This window comes from Hevea brasiliensis, chromosome 10 (assembly GCF_030052815.1).
Source record: "Hevea brasiliensis isolate MT/VB/25A 57/8 chromosome 10, ASM3005281v1, whole genome shotgun sequence".
Classification (NCBI taxonomy): Eukaryota; Viridiplantae; Streptophyta; class Magnoliopsida; order Malpighiales; family Euphorbiaceae; genus Hevea; species Hevea brasiliensis.
In genome coordinates this window covers 99,265,024-99,277,256 of record NC_079502.1, presented here as the reverse complement: position 1 = coordinate 99,277,256, position 12,233 = coordinate 99,265,024, and the positions used below count along the sequence as shown (strand labels likewise).

The window sequence follows — 12,233 nt, the reverse complement described above, 5'->3', positions numbered from 1 at the left end:
TTCTTGATCATTTTAGTTGTTTTTTAGTTTTATCTCTATTATCTTTTCATTTTGTGTTTGTTTGTTCTTTTTCAGGTACTCTTAATCTTTTATGAGAAGAGCTAGAAGCACAAGTGATACATCCTTATTATTCAACCCTGAAATTGAGAAATTTTGTAAGGCCAACAAGAAAGAAACCAGAAAAAGAAAAGAAGCCTTGATAGAAACTGAATTAGAAGCAGACATGGCTGATGAAAGAATTAGAATTGGTGTTGGTAATGCTGGAAATAGTCAAAATAATGAAAATGCAGCCCATGGTGAAGAAGTTGTTAATGCTAAGGTGCCTAGGGGAAGTATGATGGATCATGCTTTTCCTCGTTTTGATGACTTGAGAGAGAGCATAGCAAGACCAAGAATTGATGTAAATAGTTACAAGATGGATTTTGGAGTCCTTCAAATGATTCAGAATTCTCAATTTGGGGGTCATCCTTCTGAAAATCCACACACACATCTGAAGAAGTTTGCTATGATTTGTGACATGCAAAAACAACCTGGAGTATCTGATGATGCAGCAAGGCTAAAATTGTTTCCATTCTCTTTGAAAGATAGAGCATTGGATTGGCTTGATTCTTTACCTCACAACTCAATTACAAATTGGGAGCAGCTCACTGATGTATTTCTTGCCCAATACTTTCCACCTGAAAAAACTCAAGAGTTGAGGAATCAAATGATTGCTTTTAGACCAAGAGAAGATGAGACTCTTTATGAGTCATGGATGAGATGGAAGGAGTTGGAGAGACAATGTCCACATCATGCCATTCCTAAATGGATGATAAACCAGAATTTTTACACAAATGTCACTCCTGCTATCAGAGGAATCATTGATGCTCAAACTGGAGGGGAATTCATCATTAAGCATGAAGATGAAGCTTATGAGTTATTAGAGAAAAAATCAAAGAACAGTCATATATGTAGTAGTCCAAGAGGGTCAACTCCAACTCAAAAAGGCAAGTTCTTTGGAATGTATGAGCTTGATCCATTCAACATGATCAATGCCAAATTTGATGCACTCACTAATGTCCTTGCTAAGAAAATGGAGGATTTAAGTATGCTAGTCAGTTCATCATCATGCTCTGGAAGTTCTCAACAAGTTACTTATGCAGAAGGAACAATGAGCTGTGGAGTAGATTATCCTTCATATGCTTGGAGGAATCATGCGTATTTTTCATGGGAGAATGAGCAAAATCTAGCTTCATCTCGAACTTTCCATCACAACAAGAGCATCAATACCAACAACCTAGGCAACCACCACCTAGTTTTCAGCATTTGAATGAAAATACTGCAACTTTACCAAGTCTGAAAGAACAAAGTTCCACCACAGAGGCTTTATTACAAGAAATTCTTGCTAATCAAATTAAGAGTTATGAAGAGTTGAGAGAGATGAAAGCAAGGCTGGAACAAATGCAAACACACAATAGGATCTTTGGAAAATCAGATTGCACAACAAGCATGCTCATCAAGTACCAATTCTATGGGGAAACTTCCTAGTCAAACAGAAAATCCAAGGAGCAATGTCATGCCATCACACCGAGGAGTGGTAAAATAGTGCATAATGAGAAGAGTGAAAAAGTTGAAAAGAGAGAAAATGAGGAAGATTTTGAGGAGATGAAAAACAAAAGAGTGAAAAAGGGAGTGCAAGAAAAGGTAAAGAGGAGGTTGGAGAGAAAGAAGAGAAATATATACCTCCAGGCCTTACAAGCCACAACTTCCCTTTCCACAGAGATTTCAAAAAGCCAAGCTTGATAAGCAATTTGGGAAGTTCTTAGAGGTTTTGAAGAAGCTATATATAAATGTGCCTTTTATCGATGCTCTTTCCCAAATGCCTTCTTATGCTAAGTTTTGAAAGAAATTCTCTCAAACAAAAGAAGACTTGAAGATTATGAGGCTGTAGCCTTGGCGAGGAATGCAGTGCTATCCTTCAAAGGAAACTTCCTCCAAAGCTCCAGGATCCAGGAGTTTTTCAATTCCATGCCATATTGGGGAATCATGTTTTATAAAAGCTTTATGTGATTTAGGGGCTAGTGTAAGCCTTATGCCCCTCTCCATCTATGAGAAGCTTAACATGGGAGCTCTTAAGCCAACCCACATTTCTCTTCAGTTGGCAGACAGATCAATTAAATATCCAGAAGGGATCTTGGAAAATAGACCACTGAAGGTTGGAAAATTTTACATCGATTGACTTTGTCATTTTGGACATGGAAGAGGATTCTCATATGCCAATCATTTTGGGAGGCCTTTCACAGCTACGGTGGTGCTTTGATTGACGTGAAAGGTGAAAAGCTTACTCTTAGAATCGGAGAGGATCAGTTAGTCTTCAATATTGGCAATGATAAGAAGAAGCAACATGAAGATGTAGACTCTTGTTTGAGAATTGATATAGTTGATGAGTTAGTAAAAGAGCACTTTAGAAAGAGCTATCCGAAGGCTTCTCTTGAAAGTTGTCTTATCCATGAAGGGAGTATCAATGATGAAAATCCAAAAGAGGCTGCATTTGCACAAGATTTGAATAGTAATCCACCTTGTCCTATGGCACCAATCTTTCAAGTTGAGGAAGTGGAGAAAAGTGAAGTAAAGCAACCATCTCTCAAAGAAAAAGATGCACCAAAGGTTATCAAGAAAGAAATGGTCGGATTTTTAGACAAAGCAACAAGGATCTTCTCATGTGATGGAAAGAAAATGAAGTATAGATTCATTGAAGCACCTATTGGAAACAGAGGCAACAAATTCCAATTTCAGCCACCATGAAACATGAAAAGAGTCTAGCTAAGGACTATAAATTAGCGCTCTTGGGAGGCATCCCAAGTCCTTTTATTTTGCTTTTGTTGATTTACTTTCATTTTCATTAATTTTGTTTTTATCTTAAATTTCCTCAAATTCAATTTTTGACATTATTAAATCTTGTCCCTTGTAGATGTATATCAATGAAGAAAGGCTGGTGAACTATTGGGAGCTGCAATCTGGTTATTGCAGAGGAAAAATGCAATCTGCAGAAAAGGAAAAGTCTGCAGCAGATAGATTCTGTCCTTGAGCTGCAATCTGGTTTATGCAGAGAGGAAGAAGAAATTCTGCAGCAAAGAGGGTGTTTGCAGCAGATGGCTTGTGTTTTTGGTGAGGTTGGGTGTGAGACTTTTAAGTATGTGTGATTTTAATCTTAATATGGTGGTAAGTGAGTCATTTTTGCAGTTTTGAGCTTCTTTGGGTTGTAGGATTCAAGGTAAAAATGCTGCATTTTCTTGGCAAAACTTGGAGACTTCATTTCATCATTTGTGGTTAGATGCAACTTCATGCAAATTTTATGGAGTTTTATGTGCTAAATGTTGATTTGCAGAATTTGTCTTAAAATGGCATAGTTCTCAAAGGTCTTTTATGTAGGATCCATTTTTACATGCTTGTGTGATGCCTTTTTGATATACTTTGTATATATTGATGTGTTTTTGGTGAAACTTCTCATGGTTTATGCTTCATGGAATTATATTTCTTCATTTTAGGGTATTTTTCACACTTGCAAATCATGTTTCTTTGCAATCTTAATTTTGTTGAATTGTGCATAAGCAACTGCATAGCTTATGCAATCCTGCATAACCACAATTCTTGCCATTTTTCACCTTTATTGCAAGTGCATAAGGAGAGTGCATAGCTTATGCAACTCTGCATAACCTCATTTTGTCAAATTTCATATCACAAACCTTGCATAAGGTGAGTGCATGACTTATGCACATTTGCATAACTTCAAATCCTTCATTTTCTCTCTGCGAAGTTTGCATAAGGAGAGTGCATGACTTATGCATACGCATAACCAAAAATCCAAAACTCCAATGCGAAGGGTGCATAAGCGAGTGCATAACCTATGCATACGCATGACGAAAACCAGAAAAATCAAACACGAAGGGTGCATAAGGAAGGTGCATAAGTTATGCACTTCCGCATGACCAGAAACTCCAAAAAATTCAAACTTGCCGAGGGGTGCATAAGCAGAGTGCATAACCTATGCACTTCTGCATGACCAGCAACACAGAAAAACCAAAGTTGCCGAGACACCATAAGCAATGTGCATAGCCTATGCATACGCATAACCAAAGATTACGAATTTCAAAACCCACGCGAGTGCATAAGCGAGTGCATAGCTTATGCACATCGCATGACCACCAACCAAAATTCCAAAATTGCGAGCGATTGCATGAGCGAGTGCATAACCTATGCATACGCATGACCCGATTTTACGAACAACCACTTCCGAGAGATGCATAAGGGGAGTGCATAACTTATGCACTCCCGCATGACTTCGCTCCTCAAAATTTCAAGGGTCACCGAAACTTGCATAAGGGGAGTGCATAACTTATGCACTCCCGCATGACTTCGCTCCTCAAAATTTCAAGGGTCACCGAAACTTGCATAAGGAGAGTGCATAACTTATGCACTTCCGCATGACCAAAAAAAAAAAAAAAAAAAAAAATTTTGCAAATATTTTACATAGCCTATGCAACCCTTATTGCCACTCATGCAGAACCGCACGGCTTATGCACCCTACTTATGCACATGTTTTGGACAGCACTTTACTCTGCATAACCTGTACAGCCTCTTATGCATCACCATTATTCCTTGAATTCTCATCTACTCTATACCAGGTAACTCTTTCCTTTTGCTCTTAAATTTCACAATTCCTGGTAATTTCTCTTTACTTTGAATTTTGATAATGCACTACTTGAGACATTGAGGACAATGTCTAATTTTGAGTTTGGGGGTGCACATTCATTTTGATTTTTGCTTCATTTTTTTTACATTTTGAGTATATGAACATCTCATCCCATTTCATTTACATATATTGTAAATATTTTACATATACATCCATACATACATATACATAACACATTTACACACACATTATACATCACTTAGAAATTATACACTTTGCACACAAATAGACTTCTTCCATTTAGTTAATGCATTGCTCATTTTTAGGAATCATGCATCATGCATTAAAATCTTTTGCCAAATCCCTTGAGTATTGAAAAGTTGCCTATGAGAGTGATTTGACTTACCTTTAGTTGGGTTTGTGGATCGAAAGTTTCCTAAGAGGTGCAAAGTTTTGAAGTGTTTATCCGTTGCCTATATCTTCTTAGCCAAAAAGCCACCCAACTAGTCCTTTAGAGATTGGAGTGTTTAGAGGGAGTTATTGGATATAAGGTAGTCAAATGATGTCTCACCAATCCTAGAACAAATTTTCTAAACCTTTCAAGGCGAAATATCAGCTTATACTTGAAAAGAGAGATGATTAGGCATTCTTTGATTTAAACCTTCTCATTTTAAACCTTTGGCCCTTTTTCCTAATTAAAATTGACCTTTGAAAACCCCTTTGAGCCTTTTTATCCCTAATTTTTCTTGAAATCCTTATTGCTACCTAGCCAATGAACCAAACACTCCAACCCTTTTCATGAGAATAATATTGAATATTAGGTACACTTTCTAAAAAATTAAAAAAAAAAGAAAAAATATACAAAAAGGAGAAGAAGTGCTTGTCATCTTGTAAAAGTGCTAGTATATGTGCTTTTCACTATTGCCATTCAAAATGAAAGAAATCCACCCAAAGTATTAAAAGAAATGAGTTTGGGGGTGGCATTTTTAGGGACAATCATCAAAAGAAAATGCAAAATACAAGTCTAAAGTATCAAAATGTCCCTCCATTTTTATGTGTTTTGTAAACTATGCTAGCACTTGACAATTCTCATTGTGTACTTCTCTCCTCCATATATACAAAAAAAGAAAAAAAGAAGAAAAAGAAAAAATTATAATAAAATAAGAAGTGTACCTTATGTTTAAAAATTGAAAATATTCTCATGCTTTGAATACTTTTACCCATCTTTCTTCTTAGCCTCATTTTAAACCCCATGGCCTCATTACATCCCTAAAAAGACCTTTGATCTCTTGATAGTACTTGCTACATTAGTGGAGATAGGAGTAGGGAATTTGCCTATGGGATTGGAAAACTATTCATCTATTCATTCAATTCTATCATTCCATGTTGAGATACTTTGGTTATCAATTGTCCTAGAATTCTTTTTGAGCATGACTATCTCTTTTGATTTGTTGGTTTGGGGATTTTGAATGATAATTGACTTGATGGCTAAGCGGTGAAAGCTTGGATAAGCATTAGATTCTTTGCATTTTGAAGGATGGGTATATGGATTCTTTGGTATGGTGAAGGTGTGTTAAGTTACTTTAATAGGTGATTTTCATAGTTCTTTGGATAAGGCACCCTAAAAATTTTTGCATTTTATTTTAAAGTTTGCTTGAGGACAAGCAAAAGCTTGAGTTTGGGGTATTTGATGCATACATTTTGCATAATCATTTAGGTTTAATTTCATAGCTATTTTATTTGATTATTAGTCACTTTTAGCTAATTTCATTAGTTATTTAGTTAGTTTTCCATAATTGTCAATTTTGGATTAATTTGTAATTTTACTTTGTTTTGTAGGAAAAATGGTGTTTTGAAGGACTAAAGAGAATTTTGCCATTGAGGAGTGTCTTCTACAGCAAAAGATGTCAAAACAAGTTTTCAATTTGAAATATGCATTGACCAAGCGTGCATAACTTGCATAAGCTATGCAGATCTGCATAAGGAGAAAGATCAACTGTTCGAGAACCCGAAATGTGCATAAGGAGTGCATAGCTTATGCACATTCTCGCCTCCCTTATGCACATTCACGAAATTGTGCATAACCTATGCACCAAGTCATGCGGCCGCATAAGTGACCCAGAACCGGTAGCGCATAAGGGAGTGCATAACTTATGCGATCCACTTATGCTGATCCCATGAAGAGTTCATTAATGAGTCGGGAGATTCCCTCAAATAATTCCTCCTAGAACATACCATTTTAGGGCTCCATGTCAGAAAAATGCTATAAATAGTCCCATTTTCTCATTTTAGAAGGGAGGCAAGGAGAAAAGAAGAAGAGGAGAAGAGAGGCAGAATTTGAGGAGTCATTTTCACCTTCCACACCATTTTTAACCAAGATTTGCAGATTTCTTCCTTCCTTTACATTTTTCTACATTTCTAGTGTTTAATTTCTTACTTCTTAGCTTAGATTAAAGCTTTATTTCCATTTAAACTCATCATATCTTATAAGCATTATGGATAGTGAGTAGTTTACTTTTGATTCTGGAGTAAGGGATGTAATATTTTAGTTATTTTTGTGGATTTGAACTGGGTTAGTCCCAATTTAATGAATTTATGAGGTTTAATCCATTTCTTGTGTGCTTATTCACATGCTTAATGAAGGGCCCCATTAAGTTATGTTCTTAATCCTTGGTTGAAGCAGAAAGGAGAAAACCAAGTGATAGTTAATCAAGAAATTGGACTTAATTAACTTAGATCTAGAAATAGACTAAGGGTTAAGAGGGTTTTAATAGATTGATTAAAGAACCTAATGGGTCTTGGTTAATTTTAACTCCACGAAAGTAGGATTAAGTTAATTAAGGCACTCTTTGTCTCACTCGAAAGAGTTTTCAAAGGATTTTAGAATTAATCTCCTTTAAACCCATAAATTTCATGGATTGGGCTAGCTAGGGAAAATCCCAAAATAGCTTGAATATGAAATCCCGAACTCCGGAATCGCCTTTTTACCATTGTTAATTTCTAATCGAATTTAATCATTTGCCATTTTAAATATTGCCATATTTGAACTTGCTTATTTCAATTTGATGCAATTTTAGTTTAATTAATACATTGTTGAATAGAATATTAAATTTGCACATTTAGATTTCGTACTCCATTACCCATTAATTCATTATTTTAATTTCATGAATACTTCAATTTAGTCAACTTTTATATCGAAAATTCAATCATTAACACAACTCCTCGTGGGATCGATATCTTTTCTATATTACTTGTACGACCCGTGCACTTGCGGTTGGGACGCATCAGTCCACAGGCTTTACTCACTTTCATTCTCTTAAGTGCTTCATTTACTTTTAAAAATCTAATCATTCTAGTATAATTCACATTCTTTTCTATTGCTATGTAGTCTAGATTCACACTATTACCATTTTAATTATTATTAGAGATATTATTAAAATAATTTCTCCATCTTTCTTTAATGTCTTCATCTTTCACCAACACTTTTCCTTCTTTATCCTTAATGCACCTAATAATAATAATAATTTATTTCCAAGTGATTTACAACTCCCTCCTCTACTCCAAAATCACCAAACAAAAAACCGAGTCCCAAGCCACAAGGGAGCAATACAGCGGTAGAAAATGAAGCCTATTCTTACACTAGTAGAAGACATACAAATCCAAAATAGCTTAGTAGCTTTCAATGTTCCTGCTGAGAGAAAAACTGATAAGATTCCGTAGTATTGCAATTTACGAGGTATAGAGCCTAGATGGGTGGTTTTTCCTCCTCACCCCCACTATCCCTATTTGTGCCTTCTTTGAGGACAAAAATGGTCATCTAATATTCTCTAAACATGTTATCACAGAATACAGGCATTCTTGTTAATTCTTACAGATCCTGAAAATCAATAATGTAGCAAGAAAAATAAAATGTTCAAGAAATCACTATCCAATCTGAACAATTCTTATAGATCCTGAACATCAATAATGTAGAAGAAAAAAAACAATTGATCACCCATCTGCAATGTTTAAAAGCATTGATTAGAAATATAGATATCAATTTCATAATAATAATAATCACCTAAGTGCATGCATATTCACGCTCAATTATTAGTTTTAAAAGTCTCCTGTAAAGGTATAAGACACAAAAAGGAGCCTGCATAGAAAACCTTATACAGCAGCCTCCAGCAACTCCCTCTCTATACTCTCCTTAATCCTTCTTTCAAGCTTCGGTCTAAAATGCCTTATGAGGCCCTGCACAGGCCAAGCCGCAGCATCTCCCAATGCACAGATAGTGTGACCTTCAATTTGTTTTGTCACCTCTTGAAGCATATCTATCTCTTCCAAGTTTGAATTCCCAACCTTCAACCTTTCCATGATCATCCAAAGCCATCCTGTCCCCTCCCTGCAAGGAGTGCACTGCCCACAACTCTCGTGCTTGTAGAAGTATGACAACCTAGCAATTGCATCCACAACATCAGTAGATTTATCCTTAACAATCACAGCTGCAGTCCCCAGCCCTGACTAGACAGCCTTTAGAGCATCATAATCCATTAGCATATCATCACATATGTGCTTGGGAATCAACGGCACAAAAGAACCCTCTGGTATTACTGCAAGTAGATTATCTCATCCACCTCGAACACCTCCACAGTGCCTCTTTATTAACTCTTTGAGAGAAATACTCATCTCCTTTTCAACTGTGCAAGGTTTGTTCACATGACCTAAGACACAAAACAATTTTGTTCCAAAATTATTCTTCCTGCCAAAACTAGCAAACCACTCTGGTCCATGCCTCAAAATGGTGGGAGAGACAGCCACTGTTTCCACATTTGTAATAGTAGTGCGACAGCCATACAACCCTACATTGGCTGGGAAGGGAGGCTTCAGCCTTGGTTTCCCTTGTTTTCCTTCTAGGCTTTCTAAAAGTGTAGTCTCTTCACCACAAATATAAGCACCGGCACCATAGTGGATATGAACATCAAAATCATAGCCAGAACCACATGCATTCTTGCCCAATAACCCAGCTCCATAAGCTTCTTTTCGTGCTCTTTCCAGGTCTTTACGTTCATTCACATATTCACCCCTAATGTAGATATATGCAGCAGAGGCTCTCATTCCCACCCCAACAATTAAGCAGCCCTCTAACAGCTTGTGTGGATCATGGCGCATGATTTCCCTATCTTTGCAAGTTCCAAGTTCACTTTCATCAGCATTAACCACGAGGTAGGAGGGACGTCCATCAGATACTTTTGGCATGAATAACCATTTGAGGCCAGAGGGAAAACCGGAACCACCACGTCCTTGGAGGCTAGACTTCTTGACTTCATTAATAATCCAATCAACACCCTTAAGTACCAAGTCCTTTATTTTATACCAGTCTCCCCGCTTCATGGCACCTTTGAGAAAAGGGTCATGCAACCTAGACAAGTTGGTAAAAATCCAGTCCTCATCTTTTAATCCACCAAAATGGGTTTTCTCTGAAGGTGGAGGAGGTGGTGGAGGCTGTGGACTTCCAGCGTTTGCAGCTTGGGTGCTCAATGATCTGAAACTATTATTTTTTTGTGGCTTGAATCTTGATTCCTATTTTCACTAACATTCACTCTAGTGCACAATTGCTCTTGGATCTCTCGCAATTGTTGCATAATTTTTGTTATAGAGTTTCGATGCTCTTTGATTGCTCTCCAAATAGCTGGTAACCCCTAATCACCGTTTCAAGGTTGATTGCCACCACCACCACCACCAGTATTGGCTATTGTAATGAGGGTGAAATCCTTACTCTGATTCCACCTGACATAGCCTGTAGCATGTAAAGATTGTCACAAGAACAATCTTAAAAGAACAACAAAGGTTTAATTCGAAACCTCAAGAAGAAAAGATAAAAATAAGCAAAAAAGCTTTTTTTGAAAAATGAAGAAATAAACAAAGTTACAAAATTTGAATATGATAGAGGGTATTTATAAGGTTTGATAGTCCTCAACTAATTAGAATAAAATAACTATTATGCCAGAGTTTAGATAAATATAAATACAATAAAAAAAATCTAAATAAAATAAAAAAATAGCTTATTTTAATGAAATTGGATAAATAATAACTATTCCTATTAAAATAGAAAAATAAAATAAAATAAATGTTCCGCATCACTATAAATCTAGCAAATCGTTAAGGTTGATTTTAGCAAATCAAGTCTAAATCTAGCTAACATTCATTTTGCAATCCAGCATATATTCACATGCCAATCAATTTCCTAAGTTGATTTTAGCAAACTAAGTCTAAATCTACCATTCATTTTGTGATCCGGTGATATTAATTATTTGCATTGAGTCTTCATCCATGACTCAAATTTGCACCACTTATCGAGAATCAAGGGGTAAAAAAAAAAAAAAACTAAAATCAATCAATTGCGCGCATTCATTGATGGAGAGATATGATTATTTTTCATGCAAAAATAAAAAAATGAAAGGCGCTTCAAGCTGAAAAATTACTTGTAGAGCACTATAAATGACAACCCATTGGCAAGATTCTTTGACACCGTACATGATGAGCTACAGTAGCTGTTATGTTATGTGCGTCCGTGGATTTGTAAATTTTAGACCATTCAAGAAAAAAATGAATTGAAAGGAAAATGGGAAATCAATTTCTAAATTTGATTTTAATAAGGGATGGTAAGAGGTAGCATACAAAAATCATCATGTCCAAAATTAAACTTGATTAATATTTTTAATATCCGAATTCGTCTTAAACTTAATTTAAATTTTTTATCAATTATCAAACCAACCTCAAATTCAATCATTATTATTCGAAAAATAGCTGGCCCATTTAATTTATATATTTTAATTAATAATTTATATAAAAATTATTTTTATTACTAATTTATTTTTTAATAATTATATAAAATATTTAAATTTTACTTGTTTAAAATATAACACACATATATATATAATTTATAAATATTATTACAAAAATAAATATTTTATATTTAATTAATTATTTATATGAATGAGTTACGGATAACATATATTTAACATACAAATTCAAGTGTAAACTATCTAAATTCATTTTATTAGGATTCCATCGAATTTGATATCCATAAATATTCGACCTATTACCATACTTAAACGTTTCGTAAAACGACCAACACCATCCATCTTGTAATCCACTCATATTAGTTAGTGTTCACCATCATATATTATCATCGTCATCATCATTATTATTATATAAAAACAATTGTAATAATTATAAAAAATTTGGAAAAGGAAAAACCTAAAAGCAACCGATCGCATTCATAGCAACTATAATTTATTAAAATATCAAAACTTTGTTCGATGCATAAATCTGGTATTTAACATCACTATTATAAACATTTCACAACGTGCAATGATATTGGTCATCATTTTTAAGTTTTAACACAAAAATATCTAATGATATTGGTTAATTTAATCCAAAATTAAAATTTATGTAGTTATGTCAATGTCTCCTTTGTATTTGTTATGCGAGTCTTTTATTTTGTTATTTCAATGTTTTTAGAGAGATTTTATAAGAGAAGAAATTGTTACTATAGTTAATTATTTTTTATGGCTTT

The 12,233-nt window shown here is 35.0% G+C and overlaps 1 non-coding gene and 1 pseudogene across 1 annotated transcript; both read right to left on the bottom strand.

Annotated features, from left to right (window-relative positions):
- Positions 1-690: 690 nt before the first annotated feature.
- LOC131170055 (small nucleolar RNA R71) lies at positions 691-798 on the bottom strand. Its single transcript, XR_009140998.1, has one exon. It is a non-coding gene; the product is annotated as a small nucleolar RNA R71 (small nucleolar RNA).
- A 7,713-nt stretch (positions 799-8,511) lies between these two features.
- LOC131169443 (NADH dehydrogenase [ubiquinone] flavoprotein 1, mitochondrial-like) lies at positions 8,512-11,799 on the bottom strand (annotated as a pseudogene).
- Positions 11,800-12,233: the final 434 nt, after the last annotated feature.